Source organism: Sapajus apella, unplaced genomic scaffold, assembly GCF_009761245.1.
Source record: "Sapajus apella isolate SASKATOON/1434 unplaced genomic scaffold, GSC_monkey_1.0 scaffold7, whole genome shotgun sequence".
Taxonomy (NCBI): domain Eukaryota; kingdom Metazoa; phylum Chordata; class Mammalia; order Primates; family Cebidae; genus Sapajus; species Sapajus apella.
In genome coordinates, this window is record NW_022436947.1 from 12318905 (window position 1) to 12335563 (window position 16659).

At 37.9% G+C, this 16659-nt stretch overlaps 1 protein-coding gene across 2 annotated transcripts in view; it reads right to left on the bottom strand.

Annotated features, from left to right (window-relative positions):
- The window catches only part of AHCYL2 (adenosylhomocysteinase like 2), a 204375-nt gene that overhangs the window by 130255 nt on the left and 57461 nt on the right, over positions 1-16659 (bottom strand). The gene's annotated exons all lie outside the window — the stretch shown is intronic.

A 16659-nucleotide genomic window follows, 5' to 3' on the forward strand; every position in this document is an offset into this window, starting at 1 on the left:
TTACAACAAAAACCATATAGTCTTCAAAGCCTAAAATACCTACTATCTGACACTTTACAGAAAAAGCTTGCTTACCTTTGGACCAAGAAAAGTTTTATTTTATTGTATAATTCAAAAATGACCTTGATAATTACTTCCAAATAGGCACAAAGGTGAAACCAGCAGCAACTGGAAAATAATGACCTTAGTCAATTATAATTAACAAAGCTTAAAAGAGTTGAACATAATATATAAAATAGAAAATTCACTTGGTAGACTGACAAATAGCAAACAAACACTACAAATGTGCTGCTTTGGTTTGGTTCTTGTAAGGCCTTACATTGCTTCTTTTCCATTATCTGTCATGCAAACTTTAGTAAAAAACTCCAAAATCCTTCTGGGAATTTTAGGAAAAGCTACATAGAGGTATTTTAGTCACTACAACCCTACCTAGGTACCTTCCACAGCTGTTATATGTTTCAAGAAAACAAACAAAAAAACCCACCAGGTTCCCAATGAAATGTCAAGTGAATTGCGGCCAGTAGGTGGAGACAGTTTCTAATCAAAGCAGAGAAGCAAAATTTGATACCAGTTGCAACGGAAATTTGAACTACCTTCATATCCTACCTTGAAATATTTAGTTAACTAGATAGAACAAAGTGATTTTTTTCCTTCCCTAGTTCAATAATAAAACCAGGCTACCCTGTATTTCCTAAATCAGATTTCACTAAGGAATCAGAAATAGGCTGGTTGGTGAATACCCTATTCCCTATAGAATATGAACCTAATTTATATGATTAAATAAATCAAGTTTTTCCTCTCTTGCCTTTAGAACAGAAGTATTTTCTGTTCATTTTCTCTCAATGAGGTTAGCACCTTTCCTAACAAATTAAACCACAGGCCTTCTTGTCTACGGTTACCCTCTAGCTATCTGATTATATAAACTGGGAATGACTATTTCAGCAGTAACAATTTGTTTATCTAGAGACAGGATCTCACTCTGTCACCCAAGGTGGAGTGTAGGAGCAGGATCACAGCTCACTGTAGCCTCAAATTCCCCAGGTCGAGCAATCCTCCCACCTAAGACTCCTGAGTAACTGAGACTGTTAGTGGGTTAGTCCACCACCATATCAGGCTAATTTTTAATTTTTTTTAGAGACGGGCTCTCCCTATGTTGTCCAGGCTGGTCTCAAACTCCTGGGTTCAAAGGATCCTCCCATGCCTCAGCCTCCCGAAGGGCTAGGATTAGAAGTATGAGCCACTGCATCCAGCCAGATAATGATTTTGATTACAGCTCTAAATTACCTTATCAAACACCATATACTTTCACTCACAAAAAAAAAATCTTTCTCAAAAATTTTTCTCATTTTATAAACAAGAAAAAATTTCTTTTCTATACTACAAATGATAGGAACAGAATGGTGGTTCCAACTTTGGGATCCATAGTCCAGAGCTGCATGGCAATTTTTAGCAGTCTGTAGGAGGAAGGAGACTATTCAATTAGGCCTCAAGCAAAAGCATTCTACACTTCCTGTCTCACCTTGTGATATTTCTGCTCCCCAAGCACTCTGCTCTGGAGCGGTTCACTAGCTTTCCAAAGCTCCCTGCAGGAGCTTCTCCCTTGGGGCCTGTCTACCCTACGCTTCTTCAGTACCTTTAATTTCAGTAGTATGCACAATTCAGCCAAGTCCTAAGATGAAGTTTACTTCAAAGCAAAGCATACTAGAGTGCAAAGGACTCATAGACAACCACTGACATCATCACTAACCAGGGGACAGAGGCACTACAAAAAATTTCTAATTGGAATAAACAGTGATGTTTTCAGAAATTCCTTCTCTTTGGAGCAGCCACCTCTCTACCATCCTTTTACCTTTCACATCCCCAACCACCCTACTTAAAGTCACACATTGTGCCAATGTGCAATTTAGTTTAATTCTCCTTTATAAGGCTATTTTCAGAAACCATTTGAATATTATTTTAGACTACCTAGTATCAGAACATCCTGAAATTTTTATTTATTTTACCTTCCAGATTATGTGAAAAATAGGTGCAAGCATCCTAAACTTTCCATTTTAATGAACCCCAGGCATTTACTCTCTATCAACTGCGGGGACCATTCTAGGAAGCCAAAAATTTTAGTGTGTTTTTATTTTTTAGAGACAGGGTCTCATTCTGTCACCCAGGACAGAGTGCAGTGACATGATCATAGCTCACTGTAGCCTTGAACTCCTGGGCTGAAGGGATCCTCCTAACTCAGCCTCCCAAGTAGCTGGAAGTACAGGCATGTGTTACCATACCCAACTAATTTTGTAATATTTTTAGTAGAGATGGGGGTCTCAGTATATTGCCAAGGCTGGTCTCGAACCCCTCAACTCAAGTGATCCTCCCACTTCAGCCTCCCAAAGTGCTGGGATTATAGGTATAAGCCAGCATACTTGGCCCCAAAATATTTAAATCCAATGAAAGCCAACATAACACCAGAAAATAATTTTGTCTTTCTTCCCTTGATGTTTCTGATTTTTGGGGAAAGTACTTAATTGGAAGAAAGGTCTGTGGCTGATGGTATATTAAGGTGTACAGAGGTCCCTCACTAGCTCCCTTTATGGAACCTCTCTTCTACTCTTCCTATTATATTCTTACTTCCATCTAAATACGTTTTCTTCTAAATATAGTTATAAGAATTTTAAGTAACTATCATAGGGGTAATCCTAAATGAATCCTCCAAAATGAGACTCATCTAATCACATTTCTAAAGTCTCCAGTTAGTTGGAATAACACATACTGCGATGGGAATTGAAGCAGTGAAGCTGAGTGGCTGTCTAAAGTACTAAGATTCCAAGATCTAAAATCAGCTATATATTTATCCAAAATCTATTTAGCAAATAAAGGTAAGAGTATACACGAAGAGAGCCTTTAAAGAAACTCATCTATTTTTATCCTGACTTTGGCCAAATTACTTAAACCAGTGGCTTTAATTCTGCATATATAGAAACAACCCCCTAGCAAACCAGCAACTGTTGGAAGAATAAAGGATTAAGATCTTCCTAATTAGACACATTTGAGTTCCACCAGAGCATGCATCAACCCTCTGAGGATGCCTATAGTTACAGAAACTCAAATGTTTTAAGTAGTTTCTCGGGCCATTCACAGCCTTCACCTTAAGGCAATAATTAGGCATAATTTTACAATCATTTTTATTACATATTCATACTGTTACTGAACACCTACTATATGTTGATTGTTGACCTTCAGTTTTATTTTTTCTATATTATAAAGTACTTGAGTCGGCTCACTAACAAAGGTCTGGAGAAATGCCAAATAACGGCTAGATGGGGTCTCAGTTCTATAGTCTATACAATGGTCTCCTAATGCCTATTTTCTCAGCTTTCAGAGTCTAGGCTTCTCTTTAAGATTCTACAAACTTGCTGAAGACTATTCCCTGAACTTACATTGTTCCACTATTCTGTTCTCAATCTAGGGACACAGGCTGACTCATATGTAACATTTTTAAAGTTCCTGCTCAGCAATGCGCATCTTTCATAAAACCTTAATCATAGAGAATTTAGTTAAATCCTTTAAAACCAGATTGCTCTGGCTTCACAGAACCAGTCTGGCTGCTCAGCTTCAATTCCCCGGAGAGAAGAGAGAAGCTCTACTCTATTATGAAACCAGCTTGCCTAATCGAATTCCCTTTCAGAGAAAGAGGTCAAGGAGAATAACTGCTGTGCCATTTTTCAATTCTTCCTTCCAAGAAATGACTGTGATTGATAGATGCTATTTCTTTGAGTTCCTATGGCCTACTGCCAAGATCAACTGATTGTTTCTTGGTTAAAAGAATGGTACCAATCCATCAAGCCACATGACTCTCCATAACCATAATACTTAATACGTTACATTGGTAAAATTTTATCATTTTCGAAGCTAACAAACACACACTCAACACACCCCATTGGGAAGGTAGAATAGATATTATTAATATCTTCATTTTATAGACTAGAAAACTAGAACAAAGGCAATGTATGGCTTATCCAGAGTACACATGTCAATAGTGGATCTAAATTCTAATTTATGAAGTTATATCTTATAGTCCCAGGATTTTCTATACATCACATATCTTTGCAATCTTCTTAGTATGTCTACTAATCTCAATATCTGCCCCATCTTATTAAAATATTTGCTAATAGAAGATAACCTGTTCATATGAACAGCTATAGTGTTGTATGGATATAGATTCGCATGGTGGAGTAGAAAGAAGGATGTTTAGAAGCCGGGACGGGTTCAGATTACACTCTTGCCACTTAAGGTGTGTAACTTATGGTAAATTGTTAACTGGCTTTAATTGCTTTATCAGAAAAATTGATATACCATCTACCTCACGGAATTCTAAGAATTAAATGAGTTAACACATCAAGTTCCTAATACCAAAAGGCATGTAAGTGTTAATTTCCTTCCCTGAAATAGTCCTTGAACAGACCAACAATCTCTAGAGAGTCTAACCCTTCTGATTTCAATGACCCTTAAAAATTAAGGGATAAGAATCAGGGAAACTGAAGCACTAATACTTTCCTGGCACTTCCCTCAGACATGTGGGATTTTTTGGCATCAGTCTAAAGAGGGCTTTTAGAGATGCAGTCAAAACCAATTAAGAAAAAAAATAGGAAAAGGCAAATGTGTCCAAATAAATAACATTCATCATGGGTACACAGAGTAATTGTTCTACCAACTAAACATATATTTAAATGCCAGCTACAATACACTATTCAATCTCCCAATAAAGAAGAGAAGAATGTTTCTTTTCCTACGAAATAACCAGTTAGAGCCAAAGTGAAATAATATAAACATTAATCTAAATAATCTTTCTCCATTACTACCAAATAAGATAAAGCACTTTTCACAACCAATAAGTAAAAAAATCATGTTAACTGTGAATTAACTTCCTAAAAGTTAATTAACAATCCCTAAATTAGTTTAGAACAAATCACATGGCAGTCTTAATCTCAGTACTCTATACAAATTCATACTAAGCCACCTCTCTCCTGGAATTATACTATATTTCAAAAGACAGTTAAGAGATCACTGCTGTAAATATTTTAACAATTTGAACTTGTTAGATCCTTGACCTATAAGAACTTAAATTAATTGTTGCAATTTTTATCATTTTTGTTTGAAGAAAATTTATGTGTGTATAGGTTTCCTCAAATAAGTTTTGGGGTTTTGTGAGGGGGTTGTTTTTTGAGACAAGGGCTCACTCTGTTGCCCAGGCTGGATTCAAACAGTCTCCCACCTCCCTAGGAACTAGGACTATAGGCATGTGCCACCATGCCCAGCTAATATTTTTGTTATTTTTTGTAGAGACGGGGTTTGACCATGTTGGCCAGGCTGGTCTCAAACTCTTGGGCTCAAGTGATCCACTGGTCTTGGCTTCCTGTGTCCAGCCAGTTTTAATCTGTCATAATCAATCTATGGCTTCTACTAGAACATGTTCAAGGCCAGACTCTGGTTATTAGTTGAAGGGGTATACATATATTTGCATATAACTTTTATGTGCTTTAAGAGTATTTTTAACCTCTTAGTCTTGGAAAACCAGCAAAATATAACTTACTACAGTAAATTTAGCATTTATTTCTTAGTTTCCTCTTTTAAAAATTCCTCTTCTGCAACCATTACAAATGAGTTGCCCAATGCTATACTTTGGAAGATACCCGAAAAAAAAAAAAAAAACCCACCAAAAACTCTATGTCTTCCCTGATCTACTTGAGAAAGCCAGGCACAGTGGCAAGTGCCTATAATCATAGCTACTCAAGAGGCAGAGGTGGGAGTAGTGCTTCAGCCTGGTAGTTTGAGACTAGCCGGGGCAACACAATGAGACTCCATCTCTAATAAGTAAATAAGTAATTTTATTTATTTATTTTTTTTTTTTGAGACGGAGTTTCGCTCTTGTTACCCAGGCTGGAGTGCAATGGCTCGATCTCGGCTCACCGCAACCTCCGCCTCCTGGGTTCAGGCAATTCTCCTGCCTCAGCCTCCTGAGTAGCTGGGACTACAGGCACGCGCCACCATGCCCAGCTAATTTTTTTGTAGTTTTAGTAGAGACAGGGTTTCACCATGTTGACCAGGATGGTCTCGATCTCTTGACCTCGTGATCCACCCGCCTCGGCCTCCCAAAGTGCTAGGATTACAGGCTTGAGCCACCGCGCCCGGCCTTTAATAAGTAATTTTAAAAGTGGATAAGCAATATGCCTTTATTTTTTATTCCTCTTACTTTCATTCCCAAAGCAATATGCTTTTAGGACTAATGTTTCTCAACCTAGAAGTTGTAAAACTGTGTCCCAAATAATTTATTCCTAATAATATTTAAGCTCCTTTCTAATGAATAAGTTAAAGTAAATTCAAAGTTTTCCCTATTAACATAATTTTCTTTCTTTTCTTTTTTGTTTGTTTGAGAGACAGAGTGTCACTCTGTTGACCAGGATGGAGTGCAGTGGCACGATCTTGAGTCATTGCGACCTCCGCCTCTCAGGTTCCAGCAATTCTTCTGCCTCAGCCTCCAAAGTAGCTGGGATTACAGGCATATGCCACCAAGCCCAGTTAATTTTTGTATTTTTAGTAGAGATGGGGTTTCACCATGTTGGCCTGGCTGGTCTTGCTCCTGACCTCAGGTGATCTGCCTGCCTCAGCCTCCCAAAGTGCTGGGATTACAGGTGTGAGCCACCGCACCTGGCCTTAACATCATTTTCATTCTTGTGTTACATTTAACTTTACTGAGCGGGAGAGAAAGGAATGATATATAGCCCTAGTCAGCAAGGAATTTTGAACAACTAGTGGGCTCTATTACATATGCTATACTCATAGCTGTGTGACAATTGCTGATTATTATAGTGTTTGTGACTTATTTTATCTTTATCCATGCATAAATTCATGATAATGAAGCAAAGACAGATGAAGAAACTAGGATGGCTGCCTCTTTAGGACTCATGTATGAGAATGTTACGAACCTGTTCATAACCACACAAGACAAGTTATAACTATCTAATCAAAGGGAACGTGATGGTAAGCAAATTATGTTACAAGCAGTAGTCCTTAAAAATGTTCAACATTTGCAAATTTTATGAATTCTATTCTTTTTTTTTTTTTTACAGTAAGACCAGGATAAAAGGAACTTAACTCTTCAATACTTCGTAATTGTTTGTCTTAATATCACCCATGAAATGATGGCCTGGGAAAAATTAAAAGTAATTTTTTTGAGGAAAAAAGTTTCATTTAAAAAAACTTAGCCACATTTGTCATTATAAAATGACAGATTTTGTGACAATAAATTTTATTATTCACATGACTATAAAACCCTTTTATGAAATACCACCCCATCCTGCAAAAGAAAAGAAAAGGTCTCAGGTAAAGTCACTAAAAGTAATTTAGCAGCAAAGGCTCTGGAAATAAAGCTTCAAATGCTTTATTTGAATCCTAGTGCTAATATTCACTAGTTGTAAGACAGTAAGTTACTTAATGTTTGTGCTCTAATTACTTCATCTATAAAAAAGGAATGATGATAATAATCCTACCAACTTTATAGGGTTGTGGTAAGAATAAATGATATGTATAATCCATGTAAAAATGTTCCGAACAGTGCCTCATACACTGTGGGTACTCAGTTTTGTTTTACTTCCCTGTAAAATTTTTGGGAGGTTTGTAGAATAAATGGATAAACATGTTCCTGGGCATGTCCACGCTGGACATTGTTCCTGGGGAACATGTCTGTCATAAACATGAACATTCTTTGCCATTTATATTAAACGAGAAAAGAGCCTGAGGGGAGGAAAGGAGGCTTTAAAAATGTTACTTATCTTACAGCAAGAGAAGTAAAGACAAGAACTTTGACTTACTTCTTTGGACAAAAATATATTAAAAGATCCACTGGAAACAATGCCATGTCTGTTAACAAATGGCAATTAAACAACACTCACTTTTTAAAAAACACTTTTTTCTTTCACATGCACCCATATTATTTATTTTTCACTGATATATTGGCTTTTCTTCAGATCACACAGGAAAGCCACGCTGGACATTGTTCCTCTGTCATGCGTCCAGAATGAACTCATATTTTTAAATGCTGCTCAGAATATCAACTCATTCATTCGACATTTATTGAAAGCCATGCACTGGGCACCAGGGACAGAAAGGTGTCTAAGATACATTCTCATCATCAAGCTTAGTTTATTAGAAGAAATATACATGTCCTCTCATGCGGTGGCTCATGCCTGTAATCCCAGCACTTTGGGAGGCCGAGGCAGGAAGATCACCCAAGGTCGGGAGTTCGAAACCAGCCTGACCAATATGAAGAAACCCCATCTCTGCTAAAGATACAAAATTAGCTGGGTGTGGTGGCGCATGCTTGTAATCCCAGCTATGGAAGGCTGAGGCAAGAGAATTGCTTGAACCTGGGAGGTGGAGGTTGCAGTGAGCCGAGATCGTGCCATTGCACTCTAGCCTGGGCAACAAGAGCAAAACTCTGTCTCAAAAAAAAAAAAGGAAAAGAAAAGAAAAGAAATATACATATGTAAAATCACTAGAAAATGACTAAAATGCAATGAATTGAAACATATTCAAGACTGTTTAAATCCAAGAGTTTATGATACCAAAAAAACCACCAAAACCAATGCCTAATTGGAGAATGCTAGTGAGCCAATACAATATTCTGAAAATTGGTAAATACGGGGAAAGAACAAAGCATTCATCTTGACTTTCCCATATGTATTATACCACTGGGTAAATCAAAGATTAGAAAGGGGAAGTTTCTCTTTATAGAAGTATCCCAGCTAATAAATGAAGAAAGAATAATAGAATTGGATTATCATCATTGCATAGCTCTTAATGATTTAATGGATCTAAGTAAAAATCATCAATAGCTACTAACATCACATAAAAAGAGACAGGTTGGGTGAGGTGGCTCATGCCAGCAATCTCAACACTCTGAGAGGCCAAGGCAAGAGGATTGCTTGAGCCCAGGAGTTCAAGACAACCCTAGGCAACATAGTGGGACCGTCAGCTCTACAAAAAATTTTTTTTAATTAGCTAGGCCTGGTGGCACAAGCCTGTGCTCCTAGCTACTAGGGAGGCTGAGGAGGGAGGATCACTTGAGCCCAGGAGGTTGGGGCTGCAGTGAGCCATAATTGTGCCACTGCACTCCAACCTGGGCAACAGAGCAAGACCCTGCCTCAAAAAAAGTAAAATAAAAATAAAAATAGGCCGGGCATGGTGGCTTATGCCTGTAATCCCAGCATTTTGGGAGGCCAAGGCTAGCAGATGGCTCTAGCCCAGGAGTTCAAGACCAGTCTGGGCAACATGGCAAAACTCTATCCCTACAAAATAAACAAACAACAACAAACAAAAAATTAGCCAGGTGCAGTGGTGCAAGCTTGCAGTCCCAGCTACTCAGAAAGCTGAGGTGGGAAGATCAATTGTGCCCAGGAGGTTGAGGCTGCTGTGAGCTGTGATCATGTTACTGCAATCCAACCTGGGTGACAAAACAAGACCCTGTCTCAAAAATAATAATAAATAAAACTTAAAAAAAAAAAAAAGACAAGCAGACATTTATGTACCTCCTGATGGAAGTGCTTAACACCACTCATGAAGAAATCTGAACACTCTTCTAAATGTAAGTACCTCCGGCCACAGTGGCTCATGTCTGTAATCCCAGCACTTTGGGAGGCTGAGGTGGGCGGATCACTTGAAGTCAGGAATTTGAGACCAGCCTGGCAATATGGTAAAACCCTGCTTCTACAAAAATTAGCCTGATGCAGAGGCAGATGCCTGTAATCCCAGCTACTCAGGAGGCTCAGGAGGAGAATTTCTTGAACCCAGAAGGCAGAGGTCGCAGTGAGCCGAGATCATGCCACTGCATCCCAGCCTGAGCCACAGCGAGTCTCAAAAAAATAAAATAAATATAAGTACCAATTTAGAGTTGCAGAAGACAAAGGAACATGTTAAAGACACTATAGAGATGTAATCAGCAAAACTCAGACTCAGAGAAATTCTGTAAACCAAATGACTTCATTTCTACAACAAAAATCTGCAAAACAAAAAGCAGGGGAGAAGACAGGACCAATGTTACGGGACAAATCAACAAACTGCATTATATGATATTTATTTGCATCCTGATTTAAACATACTGAAAAAATATACATTTGTGAATATTCCCAATGAGGGAAATGTGAACACTGGGTTTTTTATGCTATTAAAGAACTATTGTTAACTTTTTAGTGTGATAATGGAATTGAGGTTATTTATTTAAAGTCTTTATCATTAGAGATATACTGATATGTTTGCAGATAAACTTCTTCGATTTGTATCCAATAATTCGGGGAGTGAGTGGAATGGATAGGGCTATACATGAAACAAGTGGCCACAAATTCACAATTGTTGAAGGTGGGTAATGGAGTACATGATTGACATTTTCTATTATAAAAAGCATTAAAAAGACACAGTAAACATTAAAATGACATGGGGTGGGGAGAAGGAGCTCTACATAAAGAACTTAGCCTGCGTATCATACGTACTAGTTATAATCCCTAAAAAGCTTAAGGGTTGGATTAGATGACCTCTTAGCATCTGACTTTCAAATCCAGTAGTCTAAAATTCAATGACTAGATTGTCTTTAAAGGTCACCTCTAAAATTTTTTGATTCTTCTTTCCCAGAGAGCTGCCCTAACTTTCCTCTCCCACTGGTTAGCAACAGCCTACAAAAACACTGAACAACAATTACTTTTAAAAAGCACATAAACTGGGACTTACTCCCAGTTCAGTGCTTGGAGTTTTCAGCTATACCACCCACTTCAATTCTGGAGTCTGGATGTTGGATGTTATACTGCTTAATTAGCTTAAACAACCAGTACTGATTAAACACATGGAAAAATATGCTGTAGTCCTGATGGTGATAACTCTTGAGTTTCTCTTTTCTCACACATAAACAGTTTGGGAACAGTGGTCTCAAAATGTGGTCCAGAAACCACTGGAGGTCTCCCTGGAGCAGGTGCTTAAGGTTAAAAGTATTTTCATGATAACATTAAGATGATATTTATTCTTTTTACTCTCATTATAAGTGTACAGTGGCATTTTCCAGAGGATACAAGATGTGTGGCAATGCACCAGGTAAGGCAAAAGCAGATAAAAGAATCCAACTGTTTTTTATGAATTTGGCCCTCAAAGAGATTTGCAGAAATATAAAACAATACTTTTCTTCCCATTAAATGTTTTAGAAAATCTAGTTATTTTTAATGAAAATGTTATTTATGTTAACATATAGTGGGCTTTTCAATTTATTAATATTTAAATATTTTTAAATGTCTCCATTTTAAATAAATAACACACAGTGGGTTTATAGTTATTTTAAATCAATCAATCAGTCAATCATTTTTAAATTATCAGGTTTAATTCCTAACATGGTAAATATTGAGATAGATATAACCCACAGAGACAAAAACTTTTTGGGATCCTTAATTTTTAAGAATGTAAAGGAGCCATATGTGGTAGCTCACCTCTGCAATCCCAGCACTCTGGGAGGCCAAGGTGGGCAGATCATTTAAGGTGAGGAGTTTGAGACCAGCCTGGCCAACATGGTGAAACCCATCTCTACTAAAAATACAAACAATTAGCCAGGCATGGTGGAGTGCACCTGTGGTCTCAGCTACTCGGGAGGCTAAGGCAAGAGAATCACTTGGGCCTAGGAGGTGGAGGTTGTAGTGAGCTGAGAGCATGCCACTGCACTGCAGCCTGGGTGATGAAAGTGAAACCCTGTCTCAAAAAAAAAAAAAAAAAAAGAAAAGAACACACACACACACACACTTCCTCTCATATTTATATTTGTCTTTGAAAGCCAGGTAAAGGAAAAAAAGGAAAAGGCCAGGGCAAGTCTCATGGGGAGAAGCTTGAATCTGGGGGGGGCACCATCACACACACACACACACACACACACACACACACACACACACACAGAGAGAGAGAGAGAGAGAGAGAGAGAGAGAGAGAGAGAGTGGAAAAGGCCCTGAGACCAAAAAGTTTGAGAACTACTGCTCTAAAACACCTATAAGTCTAATTAATGCTCACATTACCATTTCATTTTGTACTGTATAGCCTCAATTCTTTTATTTTCACCCTCCAAGAAAGGACACTGTGACCTAAAACGAGTTGGTCTGATATAACTAAAATTTCTTTTTGGTGGGGTTAGCGGGTAGGGAGGTAGTCCTGGTTTAAAGAAAACAGAGGATTAAGGCCAGAAGTGGTGGTTCATGCCCCTAATCCCAGCACTTTGGGAGACCAAGGTGGGCAGATTACTTGAGCACAGAAGTTTGAGACCAGCTTGGTGCACAAAGTGAGACCCTTGTCTCTATACAAAATACAAAAATTAGCTGGGTGTAGTAGTATACACCTGTAGTTCCACCTACTCAAGAGGCCGAGGTGGGAGGATCGCTTGAGCCTGGGAGGTAGAGGTTGCAGTGAGCCGAGATCGTGCCACTGCACTCTAGCCCGGGTAACAGAGCCAGACCCTATTTCAAAAAGAAAGAAGAAAAAGAAGAGAAGAGGAGACACAAAAAAGAAAAGAAAAGAAAAGAAAAGAAAAAAGAAAAGAAAGGGAGGGGAAGTGGGGGGGGAGGAAGAAGGAAGGAAGAGAGAAAGAAAGACAAAAAAAGAAAGGATCTAAAAAGGACATGAAGAACTTTAATCACACGGATTCTACAAGATCAGGAAGAACATTTCCCTCTGGGGGAAAATCGGCAGTAAGTCCAACCTAAGTTCTTTTTTAAAAATATACCTTTTTCTTTTCCAACTTGCCAAAACTGAAATTTAGACTCCTCGATCCTGGTTCCCTGATACCATGGGAAGACTGGCAAAGCAATCCTTCCTGGTCTGGGTAGGAGAAGCTGGTCATCTCAGGACACAAAGAGCTGTTCATTTCCTTGCCTGGTAGATTCTCCATCAGGAATATCTATGCTCTGATCCCTGCCCAATTCTTCTAACAAAAACTTGAAGTTTAATTCAGTTCAACAAACTTGAGTGAACCCTTGCAAGAATGATTCCAGGAGGCCTCAAATAAGAGAGAAAGAAAAAAATGCAGCCCTAACCATAGCTGATACTAACTGTAAATACATCCATACATTCACACATCAGGGAGGTTACATACATAAATACACGAGGGAGATCACAGACGGGAGAGAAAGCAAAGGCTTGTAGCCCACAGCGTTTAGCATATGTAATATTTACATATGCTAACAGCTAGAACTGGCTGTCCCAGCCGTATTAACCCCCGGGCAGCACTGGACTCTTCTGTACCATGTCTTCAAATTTTTTATACTCCAAGATATTTTAACTAGATTTCACCTTTACAAAAATATCGTAGCAGAAAATAGAAATTTGCTTACCTTCCTAGGGCTATAATTCTATAAATTAGTACAATCAAACCTGGATTATTTTAGTTTGCCAAAAATATAGCTCTAGAAGCTAAGGATTTCATTTTCTATTTCTTAATACATTTTTCTAGTTTGAAAAGAAAATTTTTTTAATTTTTTCATTGCCACTCCTTTTCAATTAATCAACAATTGCATACTGAACACAGAGAAGAACGAGAAAGCAAGAGTGAAAGTCACAAGCTAGAATTCTCCAAGGGATCCCCACCTTCATAGTCCCACATGTGAGAAATCACATTGTCTCAGGATGGCCCCCCAAACAACAATTCCAAACTTTTTCCATCCCACCTACAGGTAAAATTTTCCTGTTCCTCACTCTTGTCCTTCCTCCCTGAGAAGACTAACAAATCACTTCATCTTAACTATAGAATCACTTTCTGCTCGTAATTAACCCCAACCTCATACCTTTCTTTCCATTATTACTTCCACTAACAGAATTCAGTCCTTATCACTTCCCTTTATTTATTCAGCTAGGACACAGTCTTCCTCCCCCAGGAAATCCTGGAAATCAATTATTTATAATAAAATAGTATTCACATTATTCATTAACCAGGCAAAAGGACAGCACTTTCTTTTAAAAAATAACTCCATTGTAGAAAGGTTTAAAGCTATTACAATTTTTTGAATAGCTGGATCTTGATTTTATTTTTTAAAGCTTCAGGATGTAAAAAGTTTCTTTATTCTATTCCTGGGGGGTTTCTTCCCTAAGGTCACAAGATCAAATCAAACAAGATAGGTAGCCTGGTTTTAAATTTTTAAAATGACCACCTGATGCTATTTGGAAGCTAATATGAAAAAAGATAGTGATGCTGAGTTCAGACCTCAGGGCCTGCAGTACAAGAGGTACTATATTGTGTTATTCACACAATCATAGAACATATTAAGCCTCTTTTTTTATAGATAAAAATCAAAGCACAAGCAATTACCAAAAAACTCTTAAAATATAAAACTTTAGTATCTCAAAATGATGGAAGAGAAGAAGGTGAAACTTAATTTTAAAGTCTAGAAAATTTCTATCAGTCCCTCACCTTTGGCAAATATATTCATTTAGTGTATATGTTTATCCTGAAACATTCCAAGCACATAAAAATGTATTTAAAATAATAGACTTCCATTTCTAGCCAATATGGAATAAAAAGTATAAGATTTACCTACCTGCTTCAAACAAACAAACCAAAAAAGCAGAGAAAATACATGAAACGATGGTTTCAAAGACACTGCACATTAGGCAATGAAGAACAGCGATCCCTGAGAGACAGAAAACAAGTGAAGTAAGTCTGTGAATGCCTCTGCTTACTACCTTGAGAAGATTTCCAAGGTGCAATTTAGGAAGGAGGAACCCAAGTAGAGCCCTGGGGCTATCTTAGAAGAGATGGAGTTGAGAGTCTGGGAAAGCCAAGGCAGAAAGAGTATGCAGGATCGAGTGCTGGAAAAGGGGCTGCATGGTAGGAGCACCTGGAGCTCTGCAGTGGCCTCCTCTTAAGTACCCAGTGGGGTACTGACCAGTGAGTGCATGTAGGAACTACTCAGAGAACTAGAGGGAACACTAACCGGCACTCAAACAAAACAATGCCTGTTCCCACCAGCCAAAATGGAAAACTCCATAATTAACAAGCCACAAGGTAGAGTATTCCAAAAGGTCTTCAGGAATAACTACCCTAGATGGAAAACTGCTCTGGCCCCACAAATCTTTCTTTCTTTCCCCTGCTTCTTTCTATTTTTTGAAACAAATCTTAAGGAAAGGATTCAACTGTATTAATAAATTAACTGTGACACAGAACAAATAGAAAAAAAAAATCCAGTACCTAAAAAGGTAAAATTCACAATGTTTAGAATTCATGCAAGTTTATCAAACATGCAAAGAAGAAAACATTACCCATAAAGAAGAGAAAAATCAAATCAACTGAAGCTAACAAAATTGACATATATGTTAGAATTAGCAGACAGGAGCATTAAAAAAGTTATTCCATATTCAAAAAGCTAAATAAAAACATGGGAGAAAGAAAATAAGGACTAAATCCAACATCTACAGATAAAAAGAATAATGTCTAATATGAAAAAATACATTGGGTAAGATTGATGGCAGATCAGACAAAACTTAAGAGATGAGTGAACTTGAAGACACATAATAAAAACTATGCAGAATAAACCAGAGGGGGCCGGGTGCGGTGGCTCACGCGTGTAATCCCAACACTTTGGGAGGCCAAGGCACATGGATCACGAGGGAGGTCAAGAGATCAAGACCATCCTGGCCAACATGGTGAAATCTCATCACAAACATTAGCTGGGCATGGTGGTGAGCACCTGTAGTCCCAGCTACTCCAGAGGCTGAGGCAGGAGAATTGCTTGAGCCTGGGAGGTGGAGGTTGCAGTAAGCTGAGATCATGCCACTGTACTCCAGCCTGGCACCTGGCGACAAAGTGAGACTCTGCCTCAAAAAAAAAAAAAAAGAATAAACCAGAGTGGAAAAAGAATAAAAAGACCATGAGTGAATTCTGGGAACACTTGAAGCAGTTTAATATACATGTAACTAGAGTTCCCAGAAGGAAAGAGAGGAAAGAAAGAGGTATTTAAAAAAATAGTGGTCAAAATTTTCCAAATTTGATATTGACAACTCATAGATCTAAGATGCTCAATGAACCATAAGAACAAAAAATACAAGAAAAATGCACCAATAATAGAAAAATATTTTTTTCAAGTGCATATAAAAAATTTATCAAGATAAGCCATATTTGAGGTCATAAATCAATCCTCAATAAATGTAAAAGAATTCAAGTCATACAAAGTATGTTCTCCAACCATAATGGAATTACATTAGGAATCAACAAAGAAAAATATCTGCATAATGCCCAAATATTAGGAAGTAAAACAATACACACCTACGTAACTGATGGGTCAAAGAATAAATCAAAGGGGAAATTAGGAAGTGAATTGAACTGAATGAAAACAAAAATATATCAAAATGTTTGGAAGGCTGTTAAAGCAGAACTAAAGGAAATTTATAACACAAAGCACTCCTATTAATAAAAGAAGGTCTCAAATAAAACACTTCAGCTTCCATTTCAAGAATTGAGAAACATGGTGGTAGCTCACACCTATAATCCCAGCACTTTGGGAGGCCAAGGCAGGTGAATCACTTGAGTACAGGATTTCGAAACCAGCCTGGGCAACATGGCAAAACCCCATCTCTACAAAAAATGCAATAATTAGCCAAGGATAGCGG